This window comes from Balaenoptera ricei, chromosome 7, assembly GCF_028023285.1.
Source record: "Balaenoptera ricei isolate mBalRic1 chromosome 7, mBalRic1.hap2, whole genome shotgun sequence".
NCBI classification, from domain to species: domain Eukaryota; kingdom Metazoa; phylum Chordata; class Mammalia; order Artiodactyla; family Balaenopteridae; genus Balaenoptera; species Balaenoptera ricei.
This window is the reverse complement of record NC_082645.1, coordinates 29888075-29906351: the sequence shown is the minus strand read 5'-3', so window position 1 is coordinate 29906351 and position 18277 is coordinate 29888075. Positions and strand designations below refer to the sequence as shown.

At 42.0% G+C, this 18277-nt stretch overlaps 1 protein-coding gene and 1 long non-coding RNA gene across 6 annotated transcripts in view; one reads left to right on the top strand and one right to left on the bottom strand.

Annotated features, from left to right (window-relative positions):
- SPOPL (speckle type BTB/POZ protein like) overlaps positions 1 to 7983 on the bottom strand; it is a 61101-nt gene extending 53118 nt beyond the window's left edge. For 3 of the 5 annotated variants that reach the window (XM_059927766.1, XM_059927770.1, XM_059927767.1), the window contains exons 1-2: positions 7844 to 7983; positions 7242 to 7365 (exon numbers count right to left, since the gene is read on the bottom strand). The gene's annotated coding sequence lies outside the window, so the exon portion shown is untranslated. The remainder of the gene's footprint in view (positions 1 to 7241; positions 7366 to 7843) is intronic. The other 2 variants (XM_059927768.1, XM_059927769.1) reach the window with 1 other exon arrangement.
- LOC132368925 (uncharacterized) overlaps positions 7712 to 18277 on the top strand; it is a 142819-nt gene continuing 132253 nt past the window's right edge. Inside the window, exon 1 of the long non-coding RNA XR_009504183.1 lies at positions 7712 to 7780. This is a non-coding gene — a long non-coding RNA (uncharacterized LOC132368925). The remainder of the gene's footprint in view (positions 7781 to 18277) is intronic.

The following is an 18277-nucleotide window of genomic DNA, read 5'->3' as shown; positions in this document are numbered from 1 at the left end:
TTTAAGCACATCGTCTACTTATATATCTTAGATCAGAAATAGCATCACTGTTTTAATTAACCGACATTTACACAAAGCAACTTATGTGGAAAGCACTATTCTAAATGTAAATATAACTCATTTGGTTCTTGTAACAACTCTTACAAGGGAGGTACAGTTATCCTTTCCATTTTACGGATGAGAACACTGAAGCAGAGATGCTAAGTAACTTACCTAAAGTCACAAAGCTATTAAAAAGCAGACTGGATGCACTCTATTAACCTCTATGCTATACTGCCCAGAGATCTCTGAAGTTAAGCAAAACTAAATTTATCCTGACTTCACTTGATGTTGGGAGGTTAGTTATTTTGAAGACCTTGGGTGATAACCATAAAATGAAGCAGCACTAATGGCACAGTTAACAAATTCTAAGATACCCATTTTTTTTTCGTATTTTAACATATCTAAAATTGATGGCATTTTACAATTTTAACTGACAGTGCTCTCTCTCTGTGGAGTACATAAAGCAGTGGTGCATCTGGTAATTGCAGGCAAGTACGATTCAAAAACTTATGGTATGACCCTCATGGGTTAGTGATAAGAAGTAAATGAGATAAAATATCTAAAGTACTTGACAACTCTGGTACAAATGCTTTAAAAAAGGGCATTTTTTCCCTTTAAACCAAAATGATCTATGAGGAAATTCCATTTACCCTGTAGTAAGTTGTCAGTTTCTCAGGCCCATGTTCAACTAAACCTGGTTATATCCTACTAGGGAAAAATAACTGGTTTCATTATACAATCTGATGAAGAAATAAAGGACTGTGGGTGGGGAGAAGGCAGGCAGACAAAACAACAGTGAAAATGAGACACCTGAGAAAATAAAAATTATCAACAGTAAAGCATAACTCAAGATACCTCCCAAGTACCACTTGATTCAAGCCAGTTCTCAAATGCCACTGATAAAATGTTCACATGAAAAAGTATCTTCACTTTCTAAAAAATACACTTTGAATGCAAATAACCAAATATGCTTGGTGTGTGCCCATGCCCTACTTGAGCTTTTCTAACAAAACTGGACATACAGAACTTAACCACCATGTTAAATGACTGGTTAACAAAGGTTTAAACTGATCCTAAGAGTGGCCACCAAAAAAATTTAATTAAATAAAATTCAATTCATTTAAATACTCCTGTGTCAATACTTGCCTTGGTAATTTCAGGATGACTTAATTAATATTCAATTTTTTTTTTTTTTTGGTTTGCTTTTGTCTTATTGGATGAAAACTACCTTTCAGGGTAATTTCCCACTACAACACCAAAAATTGCATCCAAATTACAACAACAAAAAAACCACCTTGAGCACGCTTTACCTTAAAAATCACTTAATTTTGATGGGGCAGAGGGGAGAGGATTAAAATGCATTTTCACAAGGAAAAACTGTGAAATTTGCTTCAGAAAACATACCAAAACAGGAAACAACAGTATCTTCTTTTAACATATCTCAAATAATATTTTAAAAGCCTCATACTACTTTTCAGTTACACTACAACCTTTGAGATCTTGCATTACCTAATACGAGAGTGAAACCTCTTTCTTTTGTATTTGTTACTCCTAATTATTTTTATTACTATATTACTTTCCCTTCAAGTGTATAAACAACCTACCCCAACCAAAGTCTGAGGTAATGCAATTTTATATTTGTAGGTCAAATTTTTTTAAAACTGCTATTTTTTATGTATGTAAGTTCTGTTTCACAGAGTTATATAATTCAGAATTTAATGCTAATAATTATTCTGTCCTTTAGAACATGTAGGCAAGTCTGAAGAATACCAGAAGAATTCTACTTATGCATATAAACAAAAGGCCTGGGAAAGTATACCTATAAGAACCATAATATATGAAAAATATATAGTTGTCGTACAAGAATTTATTAAGATTTAAAAAAAAACCAGGGAGAAGACAAGAGCAAAAGCCAGTAGGAACAAATAAAAACAAAATTTTTAAGTTACAACTTTCTTAATATAAAATATAAGGAAGACTGCCTTAGCAGATCAGAATAATACAACGATGTTTCTACAAAAACTCAAGAACGTATTTCAGAAGCAAAAATTTTGATTGACCCTATATTCCTGTTATTTTAAAGCAGATGTCTTCTAGAACCTTTATTTACTGTGTTTTTAAAATCCATTTTGACATCATTTACCCTTCTAATACACTATTTTCTTGTCAATTAAGGTTTTGCCAACTACAGTATTCTTCATAAAGTAATTCCTGAAGATGAACTGTGTTCTACTATGATGCAAGACTTAAGTCTAGGGACATTTAGACAACTATCTAAAATAGCATTTAAGGTATCAGGGGAGTGTTACTCCACTGAGCCCAAAAGCACCATCATTGACCATATACCTGATGTTTAGCAGTAAACTCTTAGCAATCCTTACCAAGGCTTTCATTTTAATTCTCTAAGTCTGAGAAAAAGTTGTATGTATAAAATTTCTCCCATTCAGAAAAAAAAAATCATTAAAGCATAACCAAAATATTTACATTCTACTATTACTTAATGATTCCATAAGTATAGATATAATAAATATAAAGCTAACCAGCAAAAACAAAACACCACCTTGGACAATAACAAAGAAAATCTTTAAATCCTGAAGACAGTCTGAAGATATCTCCATGTTTGGTGACTAAATGGGTAGTGATGACATAAATCAAAACAGCAAACTTGAACGCTTTCAAAGTAAACTCCTCTACCATTGCATTGCCCTTTCCATCTCTCCACTTGTCCTTCGGAAACACTCTGCCCAACACTCTACTTTCCTTAGAAAGCCTTCCTTAAGGCTCCTTTTCTGTGCTTACAAGGCAACCTGAATAAACTGCTATGACAGCACTAATCACACTAAACAATATTTAATTGTCCATTGCCCCTAGACTCTGAGGTCTAATTGCATTCCTAAAAGTCTAATAGTTACTGCCTGATAAACAGTACTTAAAAAACACATTCTATTTGAGTATGTTCTGAATGAATGAGTTGTAGAGTCTGAGATGCTTATAGAACACCCAGATGGTGATAAATAGAAACATGGGTCTGAGCTCAGGAAGGAAGACATGGTTCATGTTACAGATAAAATTCTACCCTAAATTTAGACTTGTTGCTTTGGCAGATTAAAACAAAAATCATCAAATAGTTTATGGATGGACTGACGACTGAGACATAAAATTTTCTCCCTGTCACTAAATGCAATGTGTACTCTTTAGTTCCCAACTTAATTGATTTCTCAGCTTCAATCAACATAGCAGATTAGCCACGCCCTCCTTTTTCAGTCTATTGCCTTGACTTCAGTGACGCTAAGGAAATTTTCCTCCAACCTCTGGCTATATCTTCTCAGTCTCCTTTGCTTCATTTCTTTTCCTCAACGTTAAATGTTGGAGAATCATAGGGGACCACGTCCCTTTATCTTCTCTCTCTATACTCTCTCCTTAGGCAATCTCATCCCCCACCTTCCACACTAAAACATCCATTATCAGCTATGTACTGATTATTCCCAACTGAATTATGATCAATACTCCCCCCGTTTCCATAAACTAACAAAAAACTGCTCCTCCCCCAATATCCCCCTAGGTTAAGCACAGGAACCGTTAACCCTGGAAATCGGCCTTCTCCTCTCCCTAGACCCTCAAATAAAATCCATCACCAAATCCTATTAACTTTACTTCCCAAATATTTGTCAAATCCAGCTGCTTTATCTCTATCACCACCAGTCTGGACCGAGATTCTATCATCTCTTGCCTAAATGACTATAATAGGTGAATTTAATTCTAGTCAAAGTGTGAGCTGTGGACCAATACTGACCCATGAACTACTGTTATTGGTGTGAGACAAGGTAAATACAGAAACTGAGAGGCAGCATTTAGAAATTTTTATAGCAATTTGACAGACACTGCCACAACATCCATTTTACTGTTCATTACTAAAGTACCAGCACAAACTAGAAAGTAAAACAAAACAAAACATGTCCTTCGCCACAGATAAGTTTGAGGAGCCCTGGCCTAACTCGTCTCCTTGGTTTTACACTTGCCTCTCCAATCTGTCCTCCACAGAGCAGCCAAGTGATGTTTTTAAAACAAAAATTTAAGTAACTTACTCAGCTGTTTAACATTCTCCAGTGGCTTCCCACTGCTCTTAGGATTAAGTACAAAGAGCTTAGCAATAATTGACCACTGTGATCTGCTCCAGTCTCATTTCATATCACCCAGCCTCATGTGCTAAGGTCCAGTCTCCACAGGACTTTTCAGTCCTAGAAAGCTGAAATCGCCAGCATCGCTTGGGTAACTCCAGTTCATCCTTCAGACTTCGGCCTGAAAGTCATTTCTTCAGACAAACATTCTCTGATACATTAGTGAGCTTTTGTTGTTTACAGTAATTTTCCTTTGTGGCAGTTATCGTAACTGTAATTATTATTTTTGTAATAATTCGTTTAGTTTCTCTATTCCCCAACAGAGTTTTGCCATCATGAATACAGGTACACTCTTTCCATAACGTGTGTCACCACAGCCTAGCAAGCGCCTGGCACAGATCAGATGTTCAATAAACTTTTGCTAAGTGAATAAATCTAAGTCAGGAAACAGAATGGTGACCAGGACCACCGAAATGCAAATGCCTGCAATATCTAGTCATATGTAAGACTTGGGATACATCTGTATACCAGGTGCTTTACAAAGTTAAATCTTCTTTACTCCCCTCAACAACCTAAAAGACAGGGAAATCTCACTGTTGAGATTTAAAAAAAAAAAAGATTTTTCAGAAAGGTAAAGAATCTTGTCTAAAGTAACCAACAAAAAATTGGAAGGTTGGAAGGTCTAAGAGGCAACAAAGGGTAACAGTCTCTACAACCATATTGTCTGGCTCCATTGCTTACTTAGCTGTGTGATTTTGTGGAAGTTAAGTAATCTGATTCTCAGGTTCCTCATTTGTGAAATGGAGATATAATAAAGCCTTCTTCAATGGATTGTTGAGAGGTTTAAACAAGTTAATATGTATAAATCATTTGAAAGAGTGGCTGGCATAGTGCTTTATAAGTATTAGCGATTATCATTGTTTTTAACATTACCAGTGCTCTTATAAGTTTATCTTCTTACTTGCTTATTGTCTGCCAGTGCCACACTGATATAAATTACAAAAAAAGCAGAGTCTGTGTTATTATTCTCTGGTGGAGCTTTTCTCAAAGACTTAAACCCTACAGAAACTGAGTTAAGTGACTATTTCCTCAGTTCTCTCTCTCAAGGATGGGACATAGGACCATTTTAGGTGCACAGGAGAGTAGTTATTACATACCCTGGATACTTTAGAGCATTAGGGCTTGATAATTTACTGGAACCCCAGTTGGGAAGGGCTGCTCTTGTGTATCCCCAACACCTGGCATGAAGTAGGTGCTCATTAAATATTTTTGGAAAGAATGAATATTTACAAAACCAAAGGAATAGTGCTCAGCACAGAGCAGATACTAATTATCAATTTTATTCCACCCCTTCAAAGTTTCTACAAACTTTAAAAGTATGATTCTATGGGAGTCATTTTTCTTGAACTGGGGCAGTCTGTATTATTCAAAGCCAAATGCAGAATACAGACAGTAGGAAAGCCAAGGAATAGAAACCAATGTTGGCAAGAACTATGAAAATAGTAAGAGGTGAAAGATAAGTAGAATTTGGATATGCAGGAGAAAGAGCAAAGGTTATTCTAGGCCAGAGAATAGCATAAGCAAAGGCAGTGTTACCCAAAGTTTAATGAACATTCCATTGGTGACACACAAAAAAGATTTTAAGCTATACACAGGCAAACAACTTTATTTTGATAGTTCCACATGCACACATTTTTATGTGTAATTGGGACAGCAAATTGTGATTTCAAACTTTTACTACTTATAACAACATTGAGTTGACAGTACCTATTTGGATATTTTTTTGTGAGTTGTTTAAAAAATGTATCAAGAAAATAATAATGCACAGGAGGTAAGCAAATAGGACAGAAATTGTCAGGGTTTTAAAGAGTAAACTTTTAGACACATCAAGGCATGGTCATGTGAATAAAACAACATGTTAGTAAGAGAAAAGCCACCAGTCTTTGGAATGAAGCCAAAGCTCTATCCTGAGTAGCAATTCAACATAAAGGACAGGTAGGTGTGAAGTATCCAACCAGGTTTGAGTATTTAATTGTAGTATTAAAATTCTCATCGGCAAAATCCTCATTTTTCCCTACGATAAATCTGCTACATAATTAAACTTCAGTTATTCTCAAAACAAAGATAAAAATTTAAAATTTCCAAACAGGTACCTGAAAATGGGACTGCGTGTAGCCTGGTAACTTACCTGAAAATAGGCAGCTAAAACTGTACTTTTCACACCAGAAGGAACTAATTTATACAGTAACAAAATATGAATCATAGCTACCTCAAAAAAGGTGTTAAATTAAAAAGAGCAAAAAGACAGTTTTCCATTCCCCCCTTCCTCTCTCAAAATTATCCTACCAATAGCCGAGCCAAGTCAAGCTAAGAGATGATGATAAAGAACATTTATTGAACTCTTACCAGGCACTGTTGTATTTTACCTGCATTAAGTTATGCAATTATCACCACCATCTTATGAAGTACATCACTAACCCCATTCTACAGCTGTAAGAATACTGAGGCACAGAGAGATTAAATAACTTGCCCAAGGCCAGACCTGGTAGACAGAAAGGTAGGGATTTAGATCCTTGCAGTTCAGCTACAGAGTCTGAGCTCTTAACCACTAGGCACCATTTCTCTCAAGAATAATAGAATGATAATTTGAAATATTCCACCTTTCCCATTATGGCAGGAGAGATGTAATTTTCCAAGGTATGAACCTTTTATTACTTAAGTTTCCAGTCTAAGAAACAGGAGGTTCAGCTATACGGAAAAACTGGGAAGATGAGTACTATAATAAAACAATCTAGGCCCAGGAGTATTCAAATACAAATCATCAGAAGCCTCAAAAGTATGGCTGAATGGCACTATTCACAGAGAAAGATGCCAGAAGTTGGGCTAGGCAGAAGGTGAATCCTATTTCTACTGGATCTACTGCTTTGAGAGAGAAAATCCCACCCATCTCCTCCCCTTTCTGTGATTCAGTACACAAATGCATCAATTCAAGAAGAACTGTAAGGGGAAAGGACAGCAGAAGGGAGCAGAAAGGGGTAAGTCAGGACGTGGACCCTGAACTGCAGAGTGAGCTTGACGTACCTGGGGAGAGAGAACGGAGGAGAGGGCAATGTGTGCCTGGAGGTAGGCAGGTTGAGGGCATGCCCACTGGGGTGGAGGCTCCGAGTGGTCTGGCTGGAGAGCTGAGAATTCACCCTAAAATGGGCTAATGGGGACAGTTTCAGGCGTATACGTTTGGGATAAGGAGGGATGGACGTGAACGCGGGGGTGGCGTGCAGTTTCTCGCTTTGGGCAGTACTCAAGGTGGGAGAAAGGGACAAGGTATCAAGGTGCGGGCGAGGAGGTCTACAGGTACAAAGGGGGGGAGCATGATAAAGAAAAAAGAGGCAAGGCTTGTGGAGGAAAGTCGGGGGGATCCTGGTAGACGGAAGCTGGGAGATCAATGGGGGAGGGGGTAATTCCCAGGGGAAGCAGAGACGCGCGAGGTTAGGGAGGTCCGGGGGGCGGAGGTGGGGCTGAAGGGCGGGGGCGGAAGGCACGCCTCAGGAGCGGGGGTCCCGGACCGAGAGCGATGGGGGCGCCGAAATGGGGGAGGAGGAGGTCGCTGGGTTTCAGTGCAGGTGAGTCCCGGGAAAGAGGGGGGCAGCCAGCGGCCGGGACCCCGGAGGGGGAGGGGCACCTACCCGGACGTGCGGGGCGGCGGCGGGCAGCCCCGGCGGCGGCTCCTCTCCGGCTGAGGCGGCTGAGGTGATGGCGGCGAGTCCCTGTGGCGGCCGCCTCCGCCGAACCGCATCCCTCCTCCCCGGCCCGCCCTCCTCCCCTATCTCCCGCTCCTAAACTTCTTCCCCGGGATAAACAAACCCGCCGCCAGGGGCGGCCGTCTCCGCCGCTCCCGCCCCCGCGCAGGTTCCCCCCCCCCACCCCCCGCCCCGGGCCCGTCTGGGCTCCGGCTTCCGAGTTGCGACTCCAGCCCCCAGCTCGCGAGGGCGCGTGCGCGCGGCGGCGTCTGCTCGCCAATCTTTTCCTCCCTCCCTCCCTCCGGCGCCGGGCACTTCCGGGCCGGGTCGGATCCGCTGCCGGGGTTTGAATGTAGCCGCCGCTGTTTGCGCCGGGTCCTGGGTTTCCAGCCCGGCGGGTTCCGCATCCCGGGCCGAACCTCGCCTGGTGGGGACGCCTCCCCGCCCCCCTCCTCGGCCCACCGTTAAACTTTCCTTAACTAAAAAGCCCACTGAATAGCTCCTCCTAACTGGTCTGATTGATCACGTCGGGTGAGAGGCGACTGCCGTTTCTGTGCACGGTTTCTTTAGGGCTGTACCAGGCTAGAAAGCCAAGATACAACTTGTACCGAGCTCCTGTTGCGAGCCAAGAGCCATATGAACTGCCCAGACAAAACAGCAGTATACAGTCTCCGAAGAGGGATACAGATAAAGACAGCAGTGTGGTAGACAAATGAAGTGCCACGGTGGAGCGGTTTTCGGTTGGAGATGAACCTGAAATCTCAGGCTTAGGAGGGGAGGGGTCCGCCGAGGGGCGGCTGAGGATGCTTGTGAAGCACAGAAAAGCAGGCTGGACGTTGGTGGTAAATAGGGCTATACCTAAGTAGATGTCTTAAGAGATGAGGGGACTGCCTCACGGAGTTAAGAGAAAGGTGACCACGGTACTACATTGGCAATCTTACTCACGTGTTTTAACACAGAAAAACGTGCGTGGAATACAAGCAGCTCCAGCCGGATTTTCAAGAAGGAGATAGGATCCGCATAATCAAAGTTGCCTTAAGCCAAGAATTAAAAAAACAGAAGTAGAAGTGAGCATTGATGTGTTGGGGCCTGTGGGGAGAGGAAATTATTAGTGCAGAATTTCTCGTTCTCCAAACATGAACAAAAACCAGTTAATATTAGTTGCTGTACTCATTGTGGGTCTGTGTTAACTTTATGATATGTGACAGAAAGGGTGAAAATTACATGTAATTTTTGCCCAGGCCTTTTAGGTATGTCAACCCCTTAGCACTCATGCCCTTTCTTTTGCTAATCAACCATTATTAGGCACTAATGAATGTAATAGGCTCAAGGAATCAAACTGCAATAAATCCTTCAAGTAGATTTCCAATTGGGAGTTAAGAAATGAGTGGTACTTGGTGACTCTTGATACTTGACTGAGTTCTAGTCGGGAAGTGGTTCAATAAACTTCCACCACAAGGATGTCAGACTTCTCGTCAAGGTATTATCAGTCTTTCCCCTAGGCTTGATCTCTTTGCAGTATTAGGATATATCATTCTTTTCCTTGAAGTATTTGGTGACTTTATCCACTGATAAAATAATAGTAAGTAGTAAGAGTAAATAAGGCTTGTAAATAATGCTAACAAAAATGTGATCGTTTGGCAAAGTAAAAGATGGCTCTATGGTCAATAAACCTGGATTAAAGCTTGGTGCTATATTATCAGTCCCCTAAAGAACTTCCTTTCTTGATTTGATTTCCTACTTGCTGGATACCTGTTGGAAAACTAGATTATTACAATAGGTTTTAGTTGGGGATTCCCTGGCAGTCCAGTGATCAGGACACTGCAGGGGGCGCGGATTTGATCCCTGGTCGGGGAACTAAGATCCCGCGTGCCATGTGGCCAAAAAAAAAAAAAGAAAGAAAAAGAAAAAATAGGTTTTAGTTTATTGCAGCCATAAGTGACTTTTATAAATAGAGAAATAAGTAACAGCTTTATCACTGATGTAGAAAATAGTGTGCTTCCACTCATATTTGCATTGCTAAGGCATTAGCCATTATGACCATCCAACTCCTTAGATGCCAAGAAACTTTACGATACTCGTTTTGCTGCTCATTGTCAGTTTTCTGTAGGAAACCATTCAGATTCCTCAATGGATGTGGCTGACTTGGAAGTTCTACTTATTGTAGATAATAGGTCAGCAGCTAGTAAAGATCAGAAGAGCCATTTATTCTCTGACCTTAATGCATGCAGATGAGGACCAGATTTCAAATCTTCTTGACTCAGCCCTATGAGGCTCTGTCTGAGGAGCTATCCAAGCACTCCACTTTGATATTTTAGTGACTACAGCATCTTATTCCTCTTTTCTAAATTAAACATCACAGTTCCTTCCATTTCATGGCACAACGGACTTGCCACTGCCTTGCATGCCACTACCCTTTTTTGTATTATCATTTTCCAATTCTAACTGTCAAAACCTAAAACATACAGTGGCAAACAATGAACAAATCCATTATTATCTTCTGTTTAGAGAGCAAAAAAAGGTAATAATGTGCGTGTTAGCAAACATTGTATTCTTCATGAATCCTAAGTGGTGTGCTCTCTGAGCTTCCCTGAACATTTTGCTCATACCCCTACCCTTGTTAATGTGGTCCACCAAGCTCTTCTCTCCTAGTGAGCTGGCTTCCCCATATTTTTCTAACCATTATCCCTTCCTATCTTAAATTTTCTTCAAGGGAACCAAACTCAGGTCTTACTTCCCACAAGCTAATACTTGTGATCAGACACTTAACATTTAGTTTTTGGAATTTAGGTGGAAAGAAAAGAACAACTCATTCGTTAATTTTTCATTGTTATAAATATTAGGCCTTTTATTTGGAAGAAAACACTAAAACCCTTGTTGAGTAACCTGTAAATTACATGTAATTTCATTTTCTGTTCCCTTGTCTCCATTTCTTCTATCTCTGGCTTTTCATCTTGCATATGAATTCCTACTTTTGTAGTACTTTTGCATTATATAATACTCACTTTTTAAGGATCTAAAAACTTCAGAACACTAGCATTATACCTACAACTCTTGTGTAGTGATGCCTATAGCAAAAAAAAAAGGGCCAGTAAACTTGATGTACTTATCACTCAAAAACCATTCTCAGAAAACTGAGAACAGGACCTGCCCAGAACTCTGAGAACAGGATCTTATGTCTTTTAAGTCTTTCACTGACACCCTTATTTTCATGTCCTCAGCCACATTATGTCAAATATTTCGAGTTGCTCCCTTGTTTCAAACACATTCATATATTTAATGCTTTGGTCCTTTGCATAATCTGTCGGGTCTGCTATAGGAGGGAGAACTTTTGTTGTTCTATCAATCACCATGTGAAGAGTAAGGGTTGAGTTGCAGCAGTTCACTAGTTGGCATACTGTTACATTTTCTAGACATTTAATTAAATATTAAATTTAACCAAATCTGAAACACTTTGAGGCTCTTAAACCATCAGCAATCCTAGATTCTGGATCAATGATGCCCAGTTAATGAGAAACAGTGATACCTCTACCTACACAATATATCGTCTTGGAAAAATCTTGGTCACCCAACTTGCAAGTCCTCTATTCACAGTGTAATAGGAGAAAAACATCAAAAATGTTCTCTTCTACAAGATTACCCAAAGCCCCTACAGCATCGCTCCAGATGTGCCCTGAGAAGTCTCATCCAAGGTCACTTACGGTTGCTGGAAATATTTTTACTGTGCCAGGATCCAGGCGGTCGCTGCTGCCATAATCTAGTAGTCCCTGATGACCTCTCCCTTCTTCAGCTTGGCCAGCTAAGTTCTCTCTCCTCTGCTGGTGCACTGGCCTTGCCCCTTCTCTGCTTCTCAGGTAACCCAAGAAGTTGCGGTTGATTCTGGACCCTGGAGACAGTCCCAGGGGAACGCTGGCGCTCTCCACTGTGCTCTCCAGCCAGGGTCACCAGCCTCTGCAGCAGCCCCAAATGGCTCTAGAGGTGCAGCAGCTCTGTCTCCTCCTCTTTTATCTCTGCTCAGTCATCACAATGCCTCCGGGTCAGGGTCTTCAGTCCCCTCCCAGAGAGACACACCCTAATGCCTATCAGGGCAATTTCTGGCTAGAGGAGTTTATTTAAACATCTGTCCCTGCAACGCCCACTGCGTGGGTCCCTGCCTCTCTGGCCTTCTTCTTCCCGAAAATTGGGGTCACTTCACTCCACTTCCTTCTGACCCTGACTCAAGAAATGGCAGCTGCATGGCGTTTTCTCTGGACATATTAAGGGGCCCTGCCTCCAGCGGAATCTCGGAAGGGCTTCTGTTTCCCTCAGACTAAGGCACTCCTCCTCCAAGGGGAAGCATGTAGAATTGGGCCCTGCTCCCAGACCAGCAATCTAGAAGCCCTATAGGGCCCATTGGGTGAGCTGCAGCAGTGTTCCTGGGACTGTCCTGCGGCCAATCAGACGCTAGGTGAACCCGGGAGCCTTGGAACCTCCGTGCCTCAAGTGTTCCTTGACTTGCTGCTTTTCCCCTGCTCTGCAGCCTCAGAAGGACTGAGTTCTCCCACTCTCTTCTCTCCCCTTCTGCCGCCTCCCTGCTTTAGAAACTAAGCCCTGCTGTCTAGCTGTTGCCAAATCTGCATCCATACCCCTACACAACACTGAATGGCCACCTGCCTCCAGATGGTTCTCTCTGCTATTCAGAGCCCTTCGCTGCCAGCCTGGCTGCCAAATTGGAAATCCTGGTATGGCCATTTCCAAAATTAGAAACCAGACCGCGCCATCTCCGGGGACACTGCGCCTTCACCTCCCAGCAGCCGGTCAAGCCCAACCTCTGCAATGGTGCCAAACACCCTCCCCCCAAGCCTTCCTCCCCCCCCTTCCCCGCCCCCGCATTTCTAGCCTAGGTGATTTGGTTTTTTTGCCTTCCCCTCCCTGCCTGTCCAACCTTGCCGAAGTTTTAGCACCCTTGACCTTCTCTGCCTGAACTATGCCAGGCTGGAGAAGGGCCAACTCAAGGGCTATATAAACCCTGGATTATATAGGCCTCTTAGAGGCCTCATCCCACATCCTGTCAAACACGGAAAAAAATGCAGCCATGTCTCACATGAAAAATACAATGTTTTGTTATGCAAAATGAAAGAGATTCATCTAATTTTCCTTTTGAAATATTTAATAATTTCATTTTGCAGTTTTCTTTGCATTTTAGAGCCAAAAACCATTTCTTTTCCAGCTCTCAAACCATTTGATAAAACCTGGAAAAGCTTATGGGCCCTGGGCACTTGCCTATAGTGAGAACCTGAGCCTTAAAAGGATTAAAAAATGGCTCTGGGAGGGAGGGAGGTAAGCCCTTCCACACTTGACTCCGTCTCAAGGCTTCTCCCCCCAACCTCATCATCACTGAAATCTTTCTCTTCTCCAGTTTTTAATAACTGGGCTTCTCTGTTTGATCCCTGCCTTGGTCACTCACCTTTTACCCATGCTGCTCACATGTGACACTCCCCTTATTCCCAATGCCGGCTGGCCAGTCTGGATTTCACAGCATCACCAGCCCCTAGATTCCCTTTCACAGCGCTCCTTCCACCACTGAGGGCCCTGGGTATTGTCTTGAAACCCCTTTGCCCTCTGAGGCTGCAGCTTTCAAATATGGCGTTTGTTCGCTTGACCCTGTAGATATGACGATGTTCTCAGACTGAACCATTGTAAGTCTACAGCTCGATCCAGCTCTCTGGCGCTCCACCCGCCACCCCCTGCTGTATGAGACAGTTCCTGCCCACCCGTACTGCATTTTGGATGCTTCAGTCTTACCCTGTCTGCTAGGACTGACCAGCAAAGCCCACTTGTGTCTGAAGCAGAATAGCTATCAGAAACCACACTTTACATTTTTCTACTTAAGTACCTGCTCACATTTCTGTTTTGAGTGTCTCCTTCCCCGAAGGAGGCACTATGTACGCCTCCGTTACATATGGCATCACTGCTACACTTTTCTGGAAGTTTTCCTGGTTACTCATTCTTGCAGATTGAGCTTATATATAAGAAACCAAGGGACTTCCCTAGTGGCGCAGTGGATAGGACTCTGTGCTCCCAATGCAGGGGGCATGGGTTCGATCCCTGGTCAGGGAGCTAGATCCCACATGCGTGCCACAACTAAGGAGCCCATGTGCCACAACTAAGGAGCCCGCCTGCCGCGACTAAGACCCGGTGCAACCAAATAAGCAAATAAATAAATAAATATTAAAAAAAGAAAAAAAAAGAAAAAGAAACCAAAATGTCCTCAGCAATTACCCCAGATTACATCTCTTCTAAGTATTAACTGTTAATAAGCTGAAATACCCATTAGTAGTTTGGCTTTTACTTTCCAGGATGTCTGGATTTTATACTAGTGATTCTATAATTTCAATATACTTCTTAAAATTGAATTATGCATATTCAGTGCACAGAGTGAACCAGTTAAGAGAGAGAGCCTGCAGCAATACATTATTGCCTCTTTAGTCGTCTTTTCTTAATATTTTTTTCCCCAGAAAGAAAATTAGGCTAGCCTTTTAAAAACTATGTTCTGCTATAGTCTACAATTTTGAGAGGAAAAGTGATGAATGTTTTTATTTTCATGTCAAGAGCTCAGCAAGAACTTGCTTCTATTTTGAATGTGGAGCCTACTGTGTGCAAAACAGGTGTGACAAAAGCCCAGCTTCCTTTCTGAACACCTGTTAGAGCTGTTTTCTTTCTTTTGTTCTGTTTTTTATTTTTCTCAGTTGTAATCACTTAACCATAAAAAGTCTGGATATTTATACAGAATGTTGTGCTTCATTTGTCACGTTCCTTTTCTGAGTTTGATTTTTATTTTACTTATTTGTTTGGTCCAGGATAGATTCAAGATATGTTTTCCTTGACTTGAAGTAAAACATGATTTAGCTCCTGGAGTATTCACCTGATGCCTTGCGCTAATTAGTCGTGGTGTCCTTATTTTGGCATAAAGCCTACAGGACATGCTATGGTTCTGAACCCATTTGCCATCCCAGCCACCCCTTGCCCTTTCCCTTCTCCGCTCCACATCTCAGCCAGCTCCTGCAGGCTGTTTCCCAGGCTCCTGTGTCGGCTGGCTTCCTGCCGGCTTCGGCCCATAGGAGGCACTGTGGGGGTCCTGGAGGGAGGGAGGAATGGAGAAGCCAGTGTATTCCCCCTCTTTTTCTGCCTTAGGCACCCTCCCCGGCAGCAACTGTGTTTTCTCCCAGGCTCCAACTCCTGCTGCACAAGCCTACCACCAAATCAGCCCTGGCAATACCGCCTCCTCCCTCAGGCCTGTTTAAAAGTGTAATGGCTTCCTGTGGTTGTTAATCCCTGAATTCTTCTCAGTTTTTCCGTCATCTGTACAATGGATGTATCAAATCCTCTGTTGGAAGTAATGAGTGTGGTTTCTTTTTTTCTGGTTGGACTCAGCACATTTGTCCATTTTATGTTTTCATAAGGGTCTTATCCTATTTATAGGGGAAGGAATGATTTTCACAGAGAAGTAGTCATTTTATTTTATTTTCTGCAATGTTGCGTGCCTTGTGAGATCTTTGTTCCCTGGCCAGGGATCAAACCCGTGCCCCCTGCAGTGGAAGCACAGAGTCTTACCCACTGGACCTCCAGGGAAGTCCCAAGAAGTCGCCTTTTTAAACTTAGGGATCTATCTGTTCTCCTCCATGTGGCTTGGCTAATGTCATCGTTCTTTTAGCTCCTTACCTTCCATACTTGCTTCCCACCTCTGATAATACCCAACCGAGGCCCAGTCCTTCTCCCATTCTCCATCCTTAAAGCATATGACATCTGTCTTCTGTTTTCTGTGCACATAGATGCACAACAATTTGCTTTTAAATTTTTTAAATCCTCTTTTATATAGTGTTCTTAACAAGAGTGTCACAGCTATAGGATAGCAAAAAGGGCACTAGATTATCCACCCAGAATTTGAGTCTTTGTGATCTTGCTTGAATCCCTCAGCCTCTTCCTGCACAACAGTGCCCTTGGTAGTAAAACAGGGGAAAAGATGACTTCTTCATCAGAACTATGAAGAGCAAATGAGATTAATAAAAGGATTTTGTAAATGATAAAATGTAAGAAGTTATTATTTAAAAACAGTGAGTAAGACTATCTTTTCTTGAAACAGGTGTAATTTTATTTTATTTTTTAATATTTATTTATTTGGCTGTGTTGGGTCTTTGAGGCACGAGAGATCTTTGTTGCTGTGTGCGAGATCTTCATTGTGGCATGTGGGACCTTTAGTTGATCCATGCGGAATCTAGTTGCGTCATGTGGACTCTTAGTTGCAGCGTGTGGTATCTAGTTCCCTGGCCTGGGATCAAACACATGCCCCTTGCATTGGGAGCGCGGAGTCTTAGCCACTGGACCACGGAGGAAGTCCATGAAACAAACGTAATTTTAAAAGTTAGCACAAAGGTGTTTCTCAATTCGAATTTATAGTGAAGTTTAATAGCATCACACAGCCTTCATCTAACATGGGATTTCTCAGTCATGGTTCTATTGACGTTTGGGACTGGATAATTCTTTGTTGTAGGAGCCTGCTCTGTACATTGTAAAATGTTTAGTGGAATCCCTGCCTCTAGCTGCTAGATGCCAGTAACACCTTCCTCCTCATTTTTGACAATCAAAACATTTCTAAACATTGCCAGATTTCCCTAGGAGAAAGGGCGGAGCAAAAACAAACAAACAAACAAACAAAAACCCAGGTTGAGAACCACTGATCTAACCAAACCTACTTGGGAAACGTGTCACCTCCTTTTAATTTAAGCTGTTAAAAAAGAGTTTGACTTTCAAAGAAGATTTTGGAAAAGGACTTTTAAAAATGCAGTTCAGGGACTTCCTTGCAGGCGCAGTGGTTAGGAATCCACCTGCCAGTGCAGGGGACATGGGTTCGAGCCCTGGGAAGATGCCACATGCCGAGGAGCAACTAAGCCCGTGCACCACAACTACTGAGCCTGCCCTCTAGAGCCCGTGTGCCACAACTACTGAAGCCCGCGCACCTAGAGACCGTGCTCCGCAACAAGAGAAGCCACCGCAATGAGAAGCCCGCTCGCCACAACTGGAGAAAAGCCCATGCACAGCAACGAAGACCCAACACAGCCAAAAATAAATAAATAAAATAAAAATTAAAATGCAGTTCGGTCTTGAAACATACCCTGTTTTAGAGATGCATAAACCCTGCAGTGAAAGTCAGTGATCACTATCATAGCAGTCATGTGTCTTACTAAAGTATTTATGTTGGAGAGACTCACCTTCCTGCTGAATATGTGATTGGACTGCCTAATTAAGTGGGTTTCTTCTTACAATTAATACCTTTTGCTATTTTTACTAGGTATTAAAAAACCACACTAATACTTTATATCTGACTATCATATGTTGATATCTTTTGATGTCCTTTAAGGCAAGGGAACTCGAATATTAGTAGGAACATATATTTCAGTCATAATATGACTCAAATATTCTGGATCTATACTTATACAGGCTACCTTGAGTAGCAGCAGGAGTTAGAATTTTATGAGAATCACTGCTAGGTCATAATCAGTAGAACTTTTCATATTCTTGATTCCTAATGAGATACTCTCTTTGTCATTGGATTTCTAGGACACTGGAAACCCAACTGTAGCTATTTAAAATCCAGAAATTATTGGGAGTTCCCTGGTGGTCCAGCGGTTAGGACCTGGTACTTTCACTGCCTTTGGCCCCGGGTTCAATCCCTGGTTGGGGAACTAAGATCCCATGAGCCTCCCACAAGCTGTACAGTGTGGCCAAAAAAAAAAAATCCAGAAATTATTATTTTAAAAATGTTGATGCCAGGTCTCTAAAACTGTCTCTTCTAGCTTATATTGTCAACAGGTTTCTAAAACCAGTTTCCCATCTCAACTGTGTCAGTTAGCTTTCTTACTAGCTTAAGGAAATATTGACCAAAGCAGATTGTAAAACAGGAGAAACAGGTTGTAGCAATAGGGCTACTTTTGCTGGGAAGACAGAAAAGCTGTATTATCCTTAACATGAATATACTGCTAAGCTTTGTGGACACACAGTGTTTCCAAGATTGGTAAAAAAGGATACTGCATCAGGAGAATTCAATTCATTTCCTCATCTATGATTTTTTTTTTTGCATTCGCCTGGTTAATCTTCTTTGGGGGACTATGGACCCTCTTTGAAGGACTTATCAGCATCAACAATAATATCAGTAAAATGATTAATACTGTATTAGGGGTGGAGCGGGCACGCAGCTGTTAGCACGCGGCCGTCAGCGCCTGGCTGTTATCGCGAGACCCTGAGCGCGGTGGTTAGTGGTCCCGCTCAGGCAACAGTCAGCCTCGCTCTCGGCAGCGAGTGCGGTGTGAGGCAGATGGTGGCTTTCTCCCTGGAGGCCTTCCA